The 17404-nt window shown below is 54.1% G+C and overlaps 3 non-coding genes across 3 annotated transcripts; 2 read left to right on the top strand and 1 right to left on the bottom strand.

The window, feature by feature from the left end:
* Window positions 1-3176: 3176 nt before the first annotated feature.
* TRNAT-AGU (transfer RNA threonine (anticodon AGU)) lies at window positions 3177-3250 on the bottom strand. Its single transcript has one exon. It is a non-coding gene; the product is annotated as a tRNA-Thr (tRNA).
* A 7888-nt stretch (window positions 3251-11138) lies between these two features.
* TRNAK-CUU (transfer RNA lysine (anticodon CUU)) lies at window positions 11139-11211 on the top strand. The gene has a single exon. It is a non-coding gene; the product is annotated as a tRNA-Lys (tRNA).
* A 3988-nt stretch (window positions 11212-15199) lies between these two features.
* On the top strand, window positions 15200-15272 carry TRNAL-GAG (transfer RNA leucine (anticodon GAG)). The gene has a single exon. It is a non-coding gene; the product is annotated as a tRNA-Leu (tRNA).
* The last annotated feature ends 2132 nt before the right edge of the window (window positions 15273-17404 follow it).

The following is a 17404-nucleotide window of genomic DNA, read 5'->3' as shown; positions in this document are numbered from 1 at the left end:
CTTGGTTCAAGCCGTAGCAGCAATAGCCCAGTGTTTGGGTCGTGCTGCTTTTACTTCACCAGGAGGATGGTGAAATACTGCAGTGCTTTACCTAGACGGGTGGTGCAATCTTCATCCCTAGAGGTTTTCAAGTCCTGGCTTGAGCAAGCCCTGGCTGGGATGATTTAGTTGGGGTTGGTCCTGCTTTAGGCAGGGGACTGAACTGGATGACCTCCTGAGGTCCCTCCCAGCTCTAGGATTCCATGATTCTAATCTCATCTCCACAGGAATGGGCCTGGACAGCTCAGTGTCTGACTGGAGGAAGGGCCGTGGGGCCACGTGCTAAGGAAGCCCAGGGTGGGGAGAGGGGGTCCCGGGAAAAAGAGCAGCTCCAGGGAAGCAATGAGGGCAGAGTACATGCTGCCAGCTGAGGGTGAGAGGTGCCCAGCGTAGAATACCAGCCTGTTCAAATGCGTAAGGAGCAGCTGGGGAGGTGTGAAGGTCACCATTCAGGGCTCTGCTTCCTGCAGTCACAGTTCAAGGTCAGAGGCACCTGCTAGCGCTGCCTTGGCAAGCTCTGTGTGCTGCTTCCCTCTCTCATCCCATGCGAGAGAGAGAGAGCAGGGTGACTCAGGCCTGCTGGATCCAGGTGTTTGGCTGAGCTGGCTGGAGGGGTTGGGGCAATGGGCTGGTGCTGTAGAACTAGGCAGTGGGCCCAGAGATGCCTGGAGTCCTGATTCTGGTGAGTCTGGGTCCATCCTCCCTGGAAATGCTCGATGTTGCCCCTGCTGAAGGCACTGGCCACTCTCAGGGCTTGATTTGATTCCAGTTCTCTGACTCCCAATCAGGAACTAGGTGTGGGACAGTGAGAATCAGTTTAACCGCCCTGCTCACATACAAAAATGTTCTTCTGACCCCACAGGCCACCCAACCCTTTAGTGTGTGAAACAAAAGGTTTATTCTGAAGAGAACACAACGGAACAGGATGGGAGCTGTTCAATGGCAGGTCACAGGCACACAAAGCCTCCCAAACCTTCCGATTCCAAGCAGTTCTGGGGAGTTTGCAGGACTGAAAGTCTCTCCGTGATCCAGCCACAGCTGGGGTGGGTCTTTCGGTGCTTTTCTCAGTGCTCTGGTTGGAGAACAATTACCCCAGAGAGAAGAAGCAGGAATGAAGACAAGCTGGGGAAGATGCAGCTCCCTCTTGTCTTCCTTTGCCATGAGATTTGTGGTTTCTTTTTCCCAGACAAAAGCTGTTCAGCATGTGGCCTGGAAGGCTCTGGGTTCTGTGCATGGGCATGGTCAGAGCTACTTGCGTAGCCTTCAGCTGTATTCCTGGCTTTCTCATTGGGGCAACTGGATAGGAGATGCCACAGGAGGGGCCATTGAGCAAGCTAGGCAGTGCGTTGCCCAACTGGCTTTGAGTGTGACCCAGAGACAGAGCAGAAGTTCTGAAACACAGACAGACAGACAGACAGACAGACAGACACAGCCATCACCCAAAATAGAAAGGCTGCACACACAGAAATGAGCTTGTAATATGTGAATGATTCAAACATTTTCCCCCCCTACCTTACCGCCTCTGTTTAGGACAATTGCCTCAGATCTGCCTCCTACACAAGCTGGCTGGGGCTTCGTGGTGTCCAGTGGCTCACATCCAGCCATGCCCAACACTATGAACCACTCCTCTGGCTCAGCTGCAAAGGGTCAGTGCTTCTCAGTTCCCTGAGGCTGACAGGGAGCCCCCTCAAACCCACTTCTGCTCACTCAGCTTTGCCACAATGGAGTGGCGGGTCTTGCCCTCTTGGACACAGCTTTGCTTCTTTCCCTTCCACTCCGACACCCATGTCTGCTCCTGGGCTGCCATGAGCCACCCCGGACATGCCATGAGACAGACACAGGATTCTTCCTTCCCTCAGGCAGCCTCACCTCCACAGGCTTTGGCAGAAGAAAGGGTGGCGCTCCATTTATGGGCCTAAAGCACTCAGCTTCCCCCCCGCCCTCCTTCCTCAGCTTGGCTTCCTTCTTCCCCTACATTCCTGCCTCACTTCTTCCTTCAGCAACTCAAGCAGAGGAGGCCAGCAGGGAGAGCCGACCTCCACAGGAGAACCTCCAAGGGCAGGGAGGCCAAGATTCAAGCCTCCTAGAAGTGACTGGTTTATCTCCTGCAGCTTCCCCATGTTCACAGCAAAGGCAATGCTCAGCTGAGGTCTCCATCTTCTGTCACACAGGAGCTGGGCTTATTAGAGGGACAGGTGGGGGCAGAAGGAGGTGAGGGGAGAGAGAATAAGGAAAACGTTGAGGCTTTTACTTGTTTTTGAGCAAGGGACCTTTTACATGTTAAGCAAATGTGACAACCACTACACCACAGGAGCTCTTGGGGCAAGACTTTTCCATCCCTCCAATTCCATTGACATTCTGTCAGGCACACAGGGCTGGAGAGCCTGAAAGAAATTGTGGGGAGCCCTTCACAGGCTCAGCTGCTGGATCCGAGGGCTGCAGCTGCGTTCAGGAAGTATGACTGGGGCTTCAAGGGGAGTGTGATACACCACAGCTGGGAAGAGGAGCTGGTAACCCCCATCTCCCTCCTGTGTGTGTCAGTGTGATCTGAAATGGAAAGCGGCCCAGTGAGGAAGTGACTGTCTAGGAAGGAGAACTGCAGAAATGGATTTAGGGTTCACTGCAGGACCACAAGCTAAATATGAATCAACAGGGTGATGCTGTAGCACAAAAAGCAAACGTGATTCTGGGATGTATGAACAGGAGAGTTGTGAGCAAGATGTGAGAGGGGGCACAGTACATGCTGTGCTGTGCAGGTACTTCTCTTCCCACAGCCCACACCTCCATGTGCTTCCCCACCATCCTGGCCATGTTCTGCCTTTCTGGGACTTTTCTTCTAACTTGTTTGGGTTTTGTCAATGACAAAGGGATGTGAGAGGAGAGTAACTCTCCTTCTCCTGCCCTGCCCAGACAGCCCCAGAGCTGGGAGGATCATCCTCTCTTCTTGCTGCCAGAGGAGTCACCTTCCCAACACCAGTTCCAGCTGACTTTGCCTGAGCTCTAGTCTGTGACTGGAGGCTTTCCAATGCTCCTCTCCCATCAGCCTTCACCTTCCCCAGCAATGACTGCGATTGCTTAGGGAGGGCTCTTCTGTTCCCCAGACAGATGTAGGGAAACATTGCCACAGATGTGCAGCAAGGCACCACTGGGAGTTGAACCCAGGATCTCCTGTTTACTAAACAGGTGCTTTAGCCAGCTGAGCCATAGTGCCCCCCACTTTAACCTGTGGGTTTTGACAAAGAGGTGTCTGCATAAGTCTGTGTCTTCAACCAGAAACCAGCCCTGCAGCACTTTAAAGGTTACTGACCTAATTTATCCAGTGCTGAGCTTTTGTGGGGCTGAACCACTGTGATGGATGCCCACAACCAGCCCTTCCCATTCCCCAGCACAGACATTGTGCCTGAGGGAAGCCTCCTCTCTCCCCACCTGCCCCAGTGCCAGGATCCCACCAGCAGAGCCTGAAGTCCTGCCCGTCCTTTGCTCCCCCAGCCTGAGTCCCCCCCTCACTTTCACTCTGTGCTCCCCACTCCCTCCTTTCTCCCTGTTCACACCCCAGGGGTGGGACGAGGAGGGCCCAGCTCTGGGGCAGGGTTATCTCCTGTCTCTCACGGAGGGGGGATGGGCTGTGCTGCCCCAGCTGGAGCTCGTCAGGGGGAGTGTTTGATGCAGCGTAACGAGAAGAACATTTTGCCTTTCTGTCTCCTTCTGCCCTTCAGCCCCACTTGTGACCCTCCACACAACCCCTTTGCTCTGTTACCAGCCCAGTGCAAATCCCTGTGCCCTGGGGGTGGGGCTGACTTTACAGCTTTCCCTGTGTGAAACCTTTGAGCAGGGCCGGGGACTTGGCAGCCAGTCAATGGCCTCCCAGGGGCTCTTGGCTTTTCCAGGAGATCCCACAGGCAGCCCTGGCCCAGACTCCTCTCAAAGGGACCAGCTGCCCTTTGGATCCTCTTCACGACAGTCACTCACCTGCAGGGAGTGTGGAGCTGTGTAGACAGGACTGGCACTGGGGGCCCAGCTCAGAGGTGCCCTCAGGCCCCGTATCCGGACAGCGTGTGGGAAGTGAGGGGCACCACAGAGCTGGGCTGGTAGGGGCTGCAAGTCATGAGTAAGAGGCTTCCCAGGGCTGTTAGGGGCTGTAGGTCAGGAGTGGGGGGTACCACACGTCTGCACTGGCGAGGGCTGCAGGTCTGCGGTGAGGCCCCTTCGCTTCACAGGCTCCCTTAGTGCAATTCACTCCCTGGGCAGCACAGACAGTGTGTGCTGGGGCCGAGGGCGGCTCTTCTGCTGAGTGTGAGCCCTGCTGTGTCTGCCCCACGCAGGGAGCTGGGGCTGGGATATGGTCCCAGGGGATTTGCCTCTTGCCCTGGGATCAGATCTGTGGCTCCCTGGGGGAGTTGGCAGCTGGCAGAGGGGGAATCCAGGCCAGCCTGAATTGGAAAGCCTCTGGGCTGCTGTAATAAGAATGGAACTGAGTTGATGCCACCGGCTCATGTAGACAAGCTCTGCAGTGCAGCAAGGGGCTTGCTGGAGTGCAGCTCACAGCACTGAGGCACAAGCCCCAAGTCCCAGCTCCTTGCTCCAGGGACAGGCTGTTGCAATGGGCAGCCCTGGCTCACACAGGGCCAGGTGGGTCTTTGAGCTTGGGCCATGTGCACCCATAAAGTGTGGAAATTTGAGCAGAGTGCTGTTGGCCATGCTGCCATCCTGGGACCGTGCTGTGGCTGGGCAGTTGCAGGTCGGGGTCCCCTGGGGGTGTTTGGGCTCCAGGTCATGTCTGGTGCCCCCGCCCCGTGGCACAAAGGTGTTTGCCCTGTAGGTTACGTACCTGAACCTCCACTGCCACGGTTGAGGGTACCCTGGTGGGTGGATGCCTGGCTGGTGCTCTGAGAGGAGAGGTCTATGAGGAGCCCCCCCTCCTTAGTGCTGGATCCCTCCTCTTCCATCCCAAGGGATGGCTGCTCGGGTGGGCCCTGGGGTGCAAGGTTGGCCTCTGGGATGGACTCCAGATCCCAGGCCTGCTGGGACTCCTCAGCTGCTGTGTCCAATGTGGTCTGGGGGGAGGAGGTGTTCTGGGGGATCAGGATATCCCTGAGCTCCCTGTAAGAAGAGGAAAGTGGTGGGGGCAGCCCCAGACCAGCTGGTCGACTCCCAGTCCCGGGTGTAATCCTGCCGCAACTCCTTCACCTTGCTACAGACGTGATCTGCAGTGTGGGCAGGGTGACTCTGGGTGGCCAGGCCCTTGGCCAGTCAGGTCAATGCTTCTGCCTTCCGCTGCTTGCTCCCCATCACATGGAGCACGTCCTCCTCACCCCAGAGCCCCAACAGGTCTCACAGCTAGGCCTCCAACCAGCAGGGGCCCTGCTGCTTTTTGTCCCCCCGTTTGGGTACTGGGAGTCCCTGAGTCCCCTTGGGGGGGAGCCCTGGGGGCTCTCAGGGGGCTGGCTCGATGCCTTGGTGCTGGGTGTTCGGGCTGAGGTCCGTAGAGGGCTTGCAGGCTAGCACGTGTGTGTGCTGCTGCCTGCATGCTCTCAGCTTCCTGCCACAGGAAATGCAGGTCCATGGTGCATTAAGGGCTGCTGTGCTCAGTGATCGTAGAGCCCCGCAGGGGGTGGACAGCACGTCTCAACCCCTCAGCTGATTGCTGCCATGGAGGACCCTGCTATTTCGAAGTAGTGGGACGTGGATCGTCGACACATGCCCTACTTTGACGTTCAGTGTCGAAGTCGGGGGCTTTTCCCATCTTTGGATAGGAATAGCGATTTTGACGTCTCACCTCCTAACGTTGATTTTAACACTGAAATAGCGCATGGTGCGAGCAGACACAATGCGCTATTTTGACATTGTGCTGGTTACTTCAAAGTAACCGACGAGTGAATTGTTTCCAAACCAGGTTTCATTGGAATCGTTACCAATTAGAAAGCCAATCAAAAGTCATGCACAGCTCGAACGGTTCATGGTCTCACTTTTATGCCAATTTAACCCAGCTAAGTACACACAGGCTTATAACCCACACACACTCCCTCCCATCAGCACACTCCCCTGCTGGGGCTGGCCAGACCCCAGGGAATGTTGGGTGCTTGGTTGAGGCCAGAGTCCAACGTGTCCAGCAGCCCATTGTGCCGAATGTCTGGATCCTGCCTCCTGTGGCAAACTAATGTACTATTTATCTTCTGAGTAGGAGGCCATGGAGAGGGAGGGATGTTCAGTTCATTGGTTGAATCCCTCAGCCCGGGTGGGTGCTGCTCGTTCATTGGTCGTACCCCTCAACCCAGGTGGGTGCTTCAAACAGCTCTGACTTGGAAACACACCCAGATGGGGCACTCTGAAAACAGCTCGAGAAATAAATCACAGACATGGCCTGTAATTAAAAGTATAAAAATATGCCCCAGAGCCCCAATGTGAACCTCTCCTGCCACAGACACTGACTGTCCATCATCTCCTCTGCCGCTGCTCTCAGAAATGGTGCATCTGCCAAAGCAGTGTATGCTACAGACCTCTGCAGTTCACAGAGCCACCCCTGTTGCATGTCGATCACCTGCTCAGGTAGCTCAATGAAAGTCTGAGCCCAGGGAGGTGATACAGCAGCGGAACCTGGTTTGAGGACACCAGGCTCTGCAAAGCCAGGCTGCCAGGCACCAGCACCCCCAGGCAGTGGCATTGTGATGCAGGCAGGGATGTCCTTAGAGCCCTCCTGCACAGCTGGACATGCACAGCTCCCCATCCATGCTGGAACCTCCCCATCCAAAGCAGCCAGGCCACTTCATCAAGATGCCCCAAGGGCTCACCTAGTAGCTGTGTCTGAACAGCTCAGCCAGCCGGCTGCTTGGAACTGGTTTTACAAGTGTCATCTCTGGAAAGGAGCCAGGGGAGCTGCAGGGACATATGGACTCAACAATGAGGTGGCTGGGGCAGAAATTTTCTTTAAGCAGAGGGGAATTAGATCAAATGGTAGAGCAGTTGCTTTGCATGCAAGAGGTTGTGGGATGGATTTCCCTCAGAGTGGTTTTATGCAGCCTTTTCTTCCAAGGCAATGGGAGAGCAGTGCCCCCTTCTTTCTTCTGACTTTATTGTCACTCCACCAGTTCCTGCTGGCTTGGCCTGTCCCCTGGTTCAGCAACCCACTGGCCTGGCCACTCTTCCTCATCCAGTAGCTAAAAGCTGAAAACTAAGAAAGCAGAGCCCTGGAGGCCTTCTAATCCCACCACCTCCAAGGGAAGGAAGGGAGTGCTGGGGGGAAGACTCGATATCACATCTTGAGGAAAGGTTGCAATCCAAAGTTATTCAGAAGGTTTTTAGTTCCTGCTGAGCAACCCACCCAGCAGAGGAATGAGGTCCCACCACCCTTAACATCTCTGCACTAATTTGTGTCGCACAGCCAGACACTTAGACACTTGAATGTCTCTGAAGAGGATTTGCAGAGTTCCACAACAACCTCTGCAGAAGTGCTGGGGGCCATGACTGGCTGGGGCAGTGGTCTCCTGTGTTTATGACTTCCCTGATTCCTAGAGCTTTGAGGCCAGCAGAACTGGGGAGGAAATGGAGAGCAGAGAAAACCACTGGAGCTGCTGTGGAGGGCAGGTGCCACTTGGCAGGGTGCTCCTGCTGCCCCTTCCTGGGGTAGTGTGCGGTGCAGTGCGAGCTTATGGGGGGCTGGCTTTGTTTTTTGAGAAGCTGGGTCCAGGCAAGCCCCAGCCTCACCTGGTCCAGACCCACTTGGAAGCCTGTCCCTTTTGTAGAGGTGGTGACTATTAAGCCTTCCTCCGCCTCATGGGCTGGAGACCCTGCCCCGGTGGGGTGTATTTGGACCGCAAGAATTTTGTCCGTCAGGTCAACACAATGAGGACTGGACAAGAACCTTGTGATCAACATCATCTCCTGGGATGGGGAAAGGCTGGTCAGGCTGTGTCCAGGGCCCAAGTGCTTCTCAGTCAGGTGAATCAGTGATAGAATCATAGGACACTAGGACTGGAAGGGACTTTGAGAGGCCATCGAGTCCAGCCCCCTGCCCCAATGGCAGGACCAAGTACTGTCTAAACCATCCCTGACAGACGGCTCTGTAACCTGTTCTTAAATATCTCCAGAGATGGAGAATCCACAACCTCCCCAGGAAATTTATTCCAGTGTTTGACCACCCTGACACTTAGGAACTTTTTCCTAATGTCCAGCCTAAACCTCCCCTGCTGCAGCTTAAGCCCATTGCCTCTTGTTCTATCCTCAGAGGCCAAGAAGAGCAAGTTTTCTCCCTCCTCCTTATGACACCCTATGAAGTAAGTAGCCAAGCGAGGGGAGGGATGGAGATGGCCAAAGCCCCTTTCCAACAGGCTGGCCAGCCTCACCACATGTGCATGCTGGTGTCTCCTCCTATCAGAGCTCTAGATTGCTCTCTGCCAGCTAAGTATCCGGTGGCAGGGCCGTCCTTACCCATATGCTGACTGCACTGCTGCATAGGGCACCTCAGCATTTCCCGTTTCATTCCATTCATTGCAACGGCAGCCGGGCACCTGAGTCCCCAGTCTCAGCCCTGTGTTCCTTCTGTGCTGTGTGGGCCATGCTGGCAGGGAACAGAGAGGCCCTGGGGATGCCAGACCTGATGTACAGGGTCAGGGACTCTGCTTAGACAGCCCTTTGCCTCCAGCAAACCCTCCAGGGGCTGCAGTGCATTGGGTAGCTGCAGTATCCCTTGTGCAGCAGCGTAGATTGGGGCATATCAAACTCTGGTGCAGCCATGGGGTGGCGCAGTGGGTTAAAGCAGGTTCACCTCCCACTAGCAGCAGCTCCTGGGGGTGAGGGGAAAGTGGCTCCGTGCACTCCCTGCCATTCGTAGGCACCACACACCACTTCCTATTGGCTGCGGTTCCCCCTTCCTGGCCAATGGGAAACGCAGGGGCAATTCCTGCAGTCAAGGGCAGATATGAGTTCCCCCTTCAGTGCCTCCCCTGGGGCTGCAGAGGATGTGCCGGCCACTAAAGAGAATACTTGACACTCCAAGGCTAAGGAGCAGGGCATAGAAATTCAAAAGTCTTTAGAAGTGAAGCAGGGCGAGGGCCAGGGCCAGTGGGAGTCACAGACTCATAGGGCTCTAGAATTGAAGAGACCTGAAGTGGTCATCAAGTCTAGTCCCCTTCCCTCATGGCGGGGCCAAGCACCATCTATCGTGGGGTGAGCAAACCTCAGGGGGCATGAAATTTCATAAGGGGGGCACAGCCCAGTTACCTGCTGGGTCTCAGGCTCATCCATGTAATGAAAAATGATGAAATCTGTTACTGTTTCTATGTCTGTGTCATCACATTTATACACTGATGAATAAAGTTCTTCTATTTTACAGACTTGTTTTCTTTCACACTCCCAAATGGGCGTTTAAGCCTGTGAACATCACTGAAATTTCTGTAGGTTCTGATCACATTCGAGAGGTTGTGCGGTAGCTCCTAATTTCAGAGATGAAAAGTGGGGACCAAAGTAAAAAGTTTCCTTACCCTTGGTCTAGGTATTCTCCGCTGGATATTTCTCCAACTTCTAAAATATCTCCAAAGATGGAGATTTTGCCTTTACCCAAGGCATTTTATTCCAGTGCTTAACTGCCCTGATAGGAAATATTTCCTAATGTCCAACTGAAATCTCCCTTGGTGCAATTAAAGGGGAATTCAATTTAATTAAAATTAAAGGGAAGGAATTTTATGACATATAGTTGTATTCCCAATTAGATAGATAGATTGATGGATTTTTGGTGTCTATCTATCTATCTATCTATTGTTCATTACTCTGGCCCGATTAGGAATTGTAGAACTCACTGCTCAAAGAATTCAATTTCAGCTTGAGAGAGATATAAAACTGTGAAATGTGCAGACCTGAACACAGAGATGTTCTGCATGTGAATTATGATGCAGACCCACAAGAGTGGACTTTGGGTCCTTTCCTTTCTGGTCACTGCATTAATGTCCTCCAGATGCCCCAGGATATGGGGCTTTCTCTAGCCCTAGGCACCTTCCAGTGCAGACCAAGTGCTTGTCTGGTGTGCGCTTTGGTGCCCTGCTCCCGACTGTGCCATACAGGAGGCCTGTGATGTGCAAGGAGGTCAGACGAGATGATCTCTGCAAACAGCCTGTGGCACAGAGCAGCCTCTGGTGTTCCCATGCGCAGCCGAGTTGAGCCCCAGAATGTCCCTGAGTGAGTGGGGGTGACACAGGGGTGGAAGCTCAGCCATGCAAAGGGGCTGCCAGGGGCAGGACATGAACCCTGCAGGGTACAGGTAGGTGTGGGAGTGACATCACAGGGGCCTCTTACAGCACCTCAGCTGATTGGTTAAAAGAAGTTGGAAGGTGATGACCTCACAGAGAGGCCATGACAACAGCCACGCGGGACAGGCTGCAGGGCAGGTGACATCTCAGACACCCCCGGGGCTTTGCCTCAGGGACTCTCCTTCCTCAGCTCTGCCCACGAGGCTGGAGAGGAATCAGGGTGAGGAAAACGAGCATGAGGAGGAGCCTCTTTGTCCCGTTCTCCTGCCCCATAACTAACTGCGCTGGGCGACCGACGTTCATCTGGGGCAGGTCAGAGCCTGATCCACCCGGTGCTGGGCACATTGAAGGCAGGAAACACTCGGTTAGGGTTCTGCCCTCCCCAGTGGAACTGAAGGGTGAGTGAATCAGGTCCCTCTTTCTGCTCCCTTCGCCCAGCGTTGTAAAGCACAACCGCCTGTGAGCCACTAATGCCCCTTTCTCTGGAGAGTCACTAACAGGCAATTTCCCACGGAAAACTCTCTTCACCTGCGTGTTCTCTCTGAATGAAAAAGAAACGTGTTCGACTGCCTGCACCGGCTCTGCGCTGGGGGAAACGGTGTCAGCGTTAATTTGTTGTGCAGAAATGGCCGTAGGTGTGTGAGGTGTGCGGGAGAGCTCGCAGCAGCAGTGAGAGGCTTGGCCAAGATTCACTCCAACAGTCTGTTTTCTTTGCATCTCACCTCCGGCAGCCCCAAGAAGAAAGACTGGAGTCTGGCCCTTGTGAGCACTTTGCCACACACATTTGTCTTTGACTCACCTGACATGCAGATTTGACTCCTTCTCCTCAGTGATAGGTCATGAGACACTTTAACCCTTGTGGCCTGGCTAGCTCAGTTGGTAGAGCATGAGACTCTTAATCTCAGGGTCATGGGTTCAAGCCCCATGCTGGGCGCTTCCCTTCTTGCACTCATGTTTTCAGCTGATTGAGCAATTCTCAAACACCTGTCGCTGACGTCCTGGCCTAAGGCAGGAAATGTGTGTTCTTGTTCTCATCTCTTGTACAAACTGGTATTTCCATCATCTTCAGAGAGTGGAAGAGGATTTTCTTCTCTTTGTCTCTATTCCCACCTGCACAAGGAGGACAGAACAAATCCTCTCCCCAGCTGAGTGTCCCTCTTCAGTGCTCGGTAGATTCACATCTTTCTGCATGGGCTCCAGGTGGGCACTGGGTGTACAAATCAGCTCCAACTATCCAGGGGATGGTGAGGAAATGAGGAGCTCTTGTTATTCACTTACATGAGGACAAGAGATTGCGGGTTCAAAAGTGTGATGGGAAAAGTGTTATTGGACAGGGGCAGTGATGGTTTGTGTTCAATGGAGGGATGGAGATTTCTGCTTGGAATGTTCTGATTCTTCATTCCTGCCGCCCGTCTCGCCAGGGCAGTGGAAAGGTGAGTGTCAGTCACTAGATGGCTCTCACATGGAAAGGGCACACGGGGCAATTTGTAGTTATTTGGAAAGAACACAGAAGGTGCGTCTACACGAGAAAGCGAGATGGAAGTAGCAAGCACAGCTTCGAAATAGCATGTGCCACATCTCCACGTGAGACACGCTACTTCAAAGCTGCAACCGATGTTAGCCAGTGTGATGTCAAAACTGCAGCTCCTATGAGAAGATGGGAACAGAGCCCTACGTCGACATCTGTCATCGAAGTAGGACGTGTGTAGACATTCCACGTCCCTCTACTTCAAAATAGTGGGGTCCGCAATGGCGGCAGTCGGCTGTTAGGAGCACTTCCTGGACTGACTCTGAGCTCCGTGACCTCTGGGGCTCTGAGTGAGGAGAAGGTGCTCCACGTAATGGGGAGCAAGCAGCAGAACGCAGACGTGTTCCCCAGCTGGCCAAGAGCCTGACCACCCGCGGTCACCCTGCCCGCACCCCTCACCACATCAGTGGTCAGGTCAAGGAGTTGCAGCAGGGTTACGCCTGGGCGCAGGACTCGGCCAGCTGGTGTGGGGCTGTTCCCACCACTTGCCCCTATTACTGCGAGCTCCTAGCCATCCTGGGCCCCAGCGACACCTCCTCTCCCCGGCCTTCCTTGGCGCCATGGCTGAGGAGCCCCAGCAGGACGTGGAGCCTGAGTCTGGACCGGAGCCCAGCCCCGCACCCCCAGGGCCAGAGCAGGAGCCAGTCACCCACCGTCCAAGTGGTCCAACAGTGAGGCTGAGCTTGTGCTGGACATCCCCTCCTACGGCTCCAGCCAGGCATCTGCCCAACGGGCGTTCCCTGACCACGGCGCTGGACTGCCAGGTACGTACCCCCCAGGGCACACACCCCTCAGGGCATGACCCTGGCATGCCTGGGCCTGGCAGACGACAGCCCACGGATTAGGCCACGGCCACCAGTGCCCATCAGCACCCACACCCTTGGGCAGTCCCATGCGCCCCGTCCCCCCATGAAAATAGTTAGTGTATCTCGTTTCCCCCATGTCCGTACTGAGTCATGATGGTGTTTGTTGTGTTCCACACTCAGAGGTGAGCTTTTTGGTTGTTTAACAAGGAATCAGTTTTATTTTCACACACACCCGTGTTACGTGTGGGGGCGGTGAGCGGGTGGTGGGGGCGGTGTGCATGTGATGGGGCTGGTGTGTGGGTGATAGGGACAGTGAGTGGGTGGTGGGGGTGGTCAGTGGGTGGTGGGGGAGGTGTGCAGGCCGTGGTGTGAGTGTGCAGGGGGTGCACCAGGGGTGGCCTGGGTGGTGCTCACTAGGACCACCCCAGTCAAAGTACTCCCATAGGACCTCCCAGACATGGACCCACTCTTGGTGGGCCTGATGGCTCCGGGCAGCAGCCCAGCTCACCTGTCCTCCTTCGGGCACCCGGAGGTGCAGCTGCTGGTAGTGACACATCCGTGGGTTCCTGTTTAGAAGGGAGGTGTTTTCGCCAGCTAAGCCATGAGGCCTGCCTCAGCCTGAGCTCTGCTGTCTGCCCACACCTGACTCCTGCCAGCCACACCTGGGCCTGCTTCGCTCTGCTGGAGTTTAGATCCCATCCGGCAGAGGAGCTGGGGAAGTTTAACTCCCAAGGGGGGTGACTCTTTGCACAGATCCGCGCTAGACAACTGGGTGGTGTCTCTCAGGGGTGTAAAAGAACTATTTGAACTAGCTAGAATCATGATCCCAGGAGATGCCCAGCCAGGGCTCTGCTCTCCCTCTCTCCCTCTCTGGCTACGTCTACACGTGCACCCAACTTCGAAATAGCTTATTTCGATGTTGCGACATCAAAATAGGCTATTTCGATGAATAACGTCTACACGTCCTCCAGGGCTGGCAACGTCGATGTTCAACTTCGACGTTGCTCAGCCCAACATCGAAATAGGCACAGCGAGGGAACGTCTACACGCCAAAGTAGCACACATCGAAATAAGGGAGCCAGGCACAGCTGCAGACAGGGTCACGGGGCGGACTCAACAGCAAGTCGCTCCCTTAAAGGGCCCCTCCCAGACACACTTTCATTAAACAGTGCAAGATACACAGAGCCAACAACTAGTTGCAGACCCTGTATATGCAGCACGGACCCCCAGCTGCAGCAGCAGCAGCCAGAAGCCCTGGGCTAAGGGCTGCTGCCCACGGTGACCACAGAGCCCCGCAAGGGCTCGAGAGAGAGTATCTCTCAACCCCCCAGCTGATGGCCGCCATGGAGGACCCCGCTATTTCGATGTTGCGGGACGCGGATCGTCTACACGTCCCTACTTCGATGTTGAACGTCGAAGTAGGGCGCTATTCCCATCCCCTTATGGGGTTAGCGACTTTGACGTCTCGCCGCCTAATGTCGATTTCAACTTCGAAATAGCGCCCAACACGTGTAGATGTGACGGGCGCTATTTCGAAGTTACTGCCGCTACTTCGAAGTAGCGTGCACGTGTAGACGCAGCTTCTGTCTCCTTTGAGCTCCTGGCCTTAGGCAGGAAAAGTCTCTTCTTGGCCTCAGGTCTGGAGAGGAGCAATTGATGTTTCTGTCACCCTCAGAGAGCAAAAGAGGATTTTCTTCTCTTCAGTTCCATCCCCATATGCCCCAAGAGGGCAGAAAAAAACCCTTTGCCAGCTCACTGTCCTCCTCAGCACTCTGTCGTGTCATGTCTTTCCACATCAGCTCCGTTTGTGCCCTGGACCTATAAATGATCTACACAGAGCCAGAAAAGGAGGAGCTCTGAATTTGTGTTATTCACTTACACCAGGACAAGGGTTTGAGCGCTCTGCCACTTGAGCTAACTCCTCTGCCTGGGAACAACTCTCTTAACCCACTCACCTTGTTCCTGACCCCATAATGGGACTCTTTCTGCCCCTGAATCTTCTCTTTGTTAAGTCATCCCATCTCCTCCTTGCAACATGTATGCCCAGAAGAGAATCCCACGGTTGAAGAAACCTTCGCTCTCTCTCCGACATGATCTGCACAACCACACATTTATCTCCATGGTTCAATGATCCTGGACCTTTTCCTTCAACAGGGAGGATGGCCGAGAGCACCTGAGGACCCCTGGATGCTTCATCCCGATGGGTCACTTCTTCAAAGACTCTTCCTGGGGTTGCTTTGCTTTGTAACTCTTGGCCTTTACACACGAGTGGCCCTGCTTACTTCTTGCCCCTCTCCAAAAGCTTGGGCACCATCCGGTCACACAATGATCCTGAGGCTAAGTGGCCAGGATGTGGTAAGATACTCTTGTGGTGAAAGGGTCAGATCCCATCTTCTTCCTTACCATCAGTATCCTGCAGTCCCCTGCGGCCACTGGGTGAACCAGGAAGTTAGGCAGAAATGGGGCAAAAGAGGAACTCAAGCTGAAGGAAGCTGCCAATATTCCTCCTGCCTCTCAAGGACACTTGCAAAGGCAACAATAGCTGAGAAAAACATTTCCCATAGTGATGGGGTGGTATTTACACAGCTGCTGAAGTAGCTCAGTTGGGAGAGCGTTAGACTGAGCATCTAAAGGTCCCTGGTTCAATCCCAGGCTTCTGTAGACCTTTCCCAAACAAAGGCCCTAGAGCAGTTAGTGACTAGTGGGGTCCTTGCTGCTGGCAAGCACTCCTGGAAAGGGCATTGTCAGACCTTTCCAGACACCTTACTGCTTGAAGGCTGTTCCTTTCTTCTGTTGCTCTTCCTCAGCAAGGGGAGTCTAAAAAGACCCCCATTGTGTCCACTCAACTACACAGAACTTGCTGAGAGTTCCCTAAAGTCCACTGCTCCACCCACTGAGCTAGTGAAAGGCAGCTCTTAGGGCCTCTCACCACCACTTTCTCCAGGTTGGCCTATCCATGTGTCTCGGCACATGCGGCACAGGTGGATGGCATTGCAGGGGAGGCTCAGAGGAAGCCAGCTGAGATTCTGTGGTGCACTGGTTATCCCAAAAGTTTCCAAGCTGAAATCAGCAACAAACACAGGATGTCGTTTGTGTCCTGGCATGTGCTCCTGCTTGTATGGCTGGCCTGGAGCCTGGCCTTCCCTGCCCCTATGAGTGCCAGCAATCAGACAGCCTGCGGTACCTTTCAATGAGCCAAGGGAACACTTTTGTTCTAAGTGAAACAAAAACCATCCACCAACAGCCTTGGCCAGGGAGCCTGTCCTTCCTCTCTGGCTGCTATGAGCAGAGGCCCAAAAAAAATGACACAGTCTGAGTGGCTGGCAGGGAGCAATCAAGAGACCTGATGGGAGGCGACTTCAGCATTCACAGGTGGTGTGGATGGCAAGTTAAAGGAATGTGGATTGGATAAACGGACGGTAAGATGGATAGAAAGCTGGCTAGAAGGTTGGGCCCAGCGGGAAGTGATCAACAGCTCAATGTCGGGATGGCGCTCGGTTACTAGTGGAGTTCCACTTCGGTTCGGTTCTGGATCCTGGTCTGTTCAACATAGTTATCAATGACCTGAATGAGGGGTTGGATTCCACCCTCAGCAAGTTTGTGGATGACAATGAGATCGGGGCAGAGGTAGATATGCTGGAGGGTAGGGCTACGGTCCAGAGTGACTTCAACAAATTGGAAGACTGGGCTGCAAAAAATCTGACGAGGTTCAATAAGGACAAGTGCAGAGTCCTGCACCTTGTCTGGAAGAATCCCAAGCATTGTTAAAAGCTGGGGTCTGACTGGTTCAGTAGTAGTTCTGCAGGAAAAGACCTGGGAGTTGAAGTGGACGAGAAACTGGACATGAGTCAACGGTGTGCCACTGTAGCCAAGAAAGCTAACGGAATATTAGGTCCCATCAAGAGGAGGGTTGCCAGTAGATCCAGAGACGTGATTATTCCTCTTTATTCGGGTTTGGTGAGGCCGCATCTGGAGTACTGTGTCCAGTTCTGGGCCCCCAGTTTTTGGAAGGATGTAGATACACAGGAGAGGGTCCAGAGGCGGGCGACCAAAATCGTGAGGGGGCTGGAGCATGTGACCTATGAAGAAAGGTTGAGGGAATTGGGACTGTTTAGTCTGCAGAAGAGAAGACTGAAGCGGGACCTGATAACAGCCTTCAACTTACTGAAGGGAGGCTGCAAAGAGGCTGGAGAGAGGTTGTTCACAGTGGTCACGGATGGCAGAACACGGAACAATGGACTCAAGTTGCAGTTGGGAAGGTCCAGGTTGAACGTTAGGAAAAACTTTTTCACTCGGAGGGTGGTGAAGCATTGGAACGGTCTCCCCAGGGAAGTAGTGGAGTCTCCATCTCTGGAGATGTTTAAGTCTCGTTTTGACAGAACCCTGGCGGGGCTGATCTGATGGGTCTGGTCCTGCCTCGGGCAGGGGGCTGGGCTTGATGGCTTTTTTAGGTCTCTTCCATCCCTGTTCTGTCATTGTAGTGCAGCCACCCCCCTTTGTCCGATGGATTGAACAGCTCTGATAATAGACAAACCCCCAAAGGGCCATCACTCCTTTGCTTTCACTTAACCCAGCTCTGCCCTCTCCACCTCAGCTGCTGCTCTTCGCATGGAGTCTTTTCCAGGAGCACACACCCAGCTGGCTGCAGTTCTCTCCCAGAGGCCATCATTTTGATTTCTTTGACATCCCCAACTGGCCTCTTTTCAATGTCTCTCCTGACATTGTCCCAGCCCCTACTCCAGGTTTCTGTGGGAGCAGTGGTAAGAATGATGCATCATTCAGACATGAACTTC

The sequence above is a fragment of the Carettochelys insculpta genome, chromosome 7 (genome assembly GCF_033958435.1).
Source record: "Carettochelys insculpta isolate YL-2023 chromosome 7, ASM3395843v1, whole genome shotgun sequence".
Taxonomy (NCBI): Eukaryota; Metazoa; Chordata; order Testudines; family Carettochelyidae; genus Carettochelys; species Carettochelys insculpta.
Note: the sequence above shows the minus strand (reverse complement) of the source record. Positions and strands in the feature narration are given on the sequence as shown.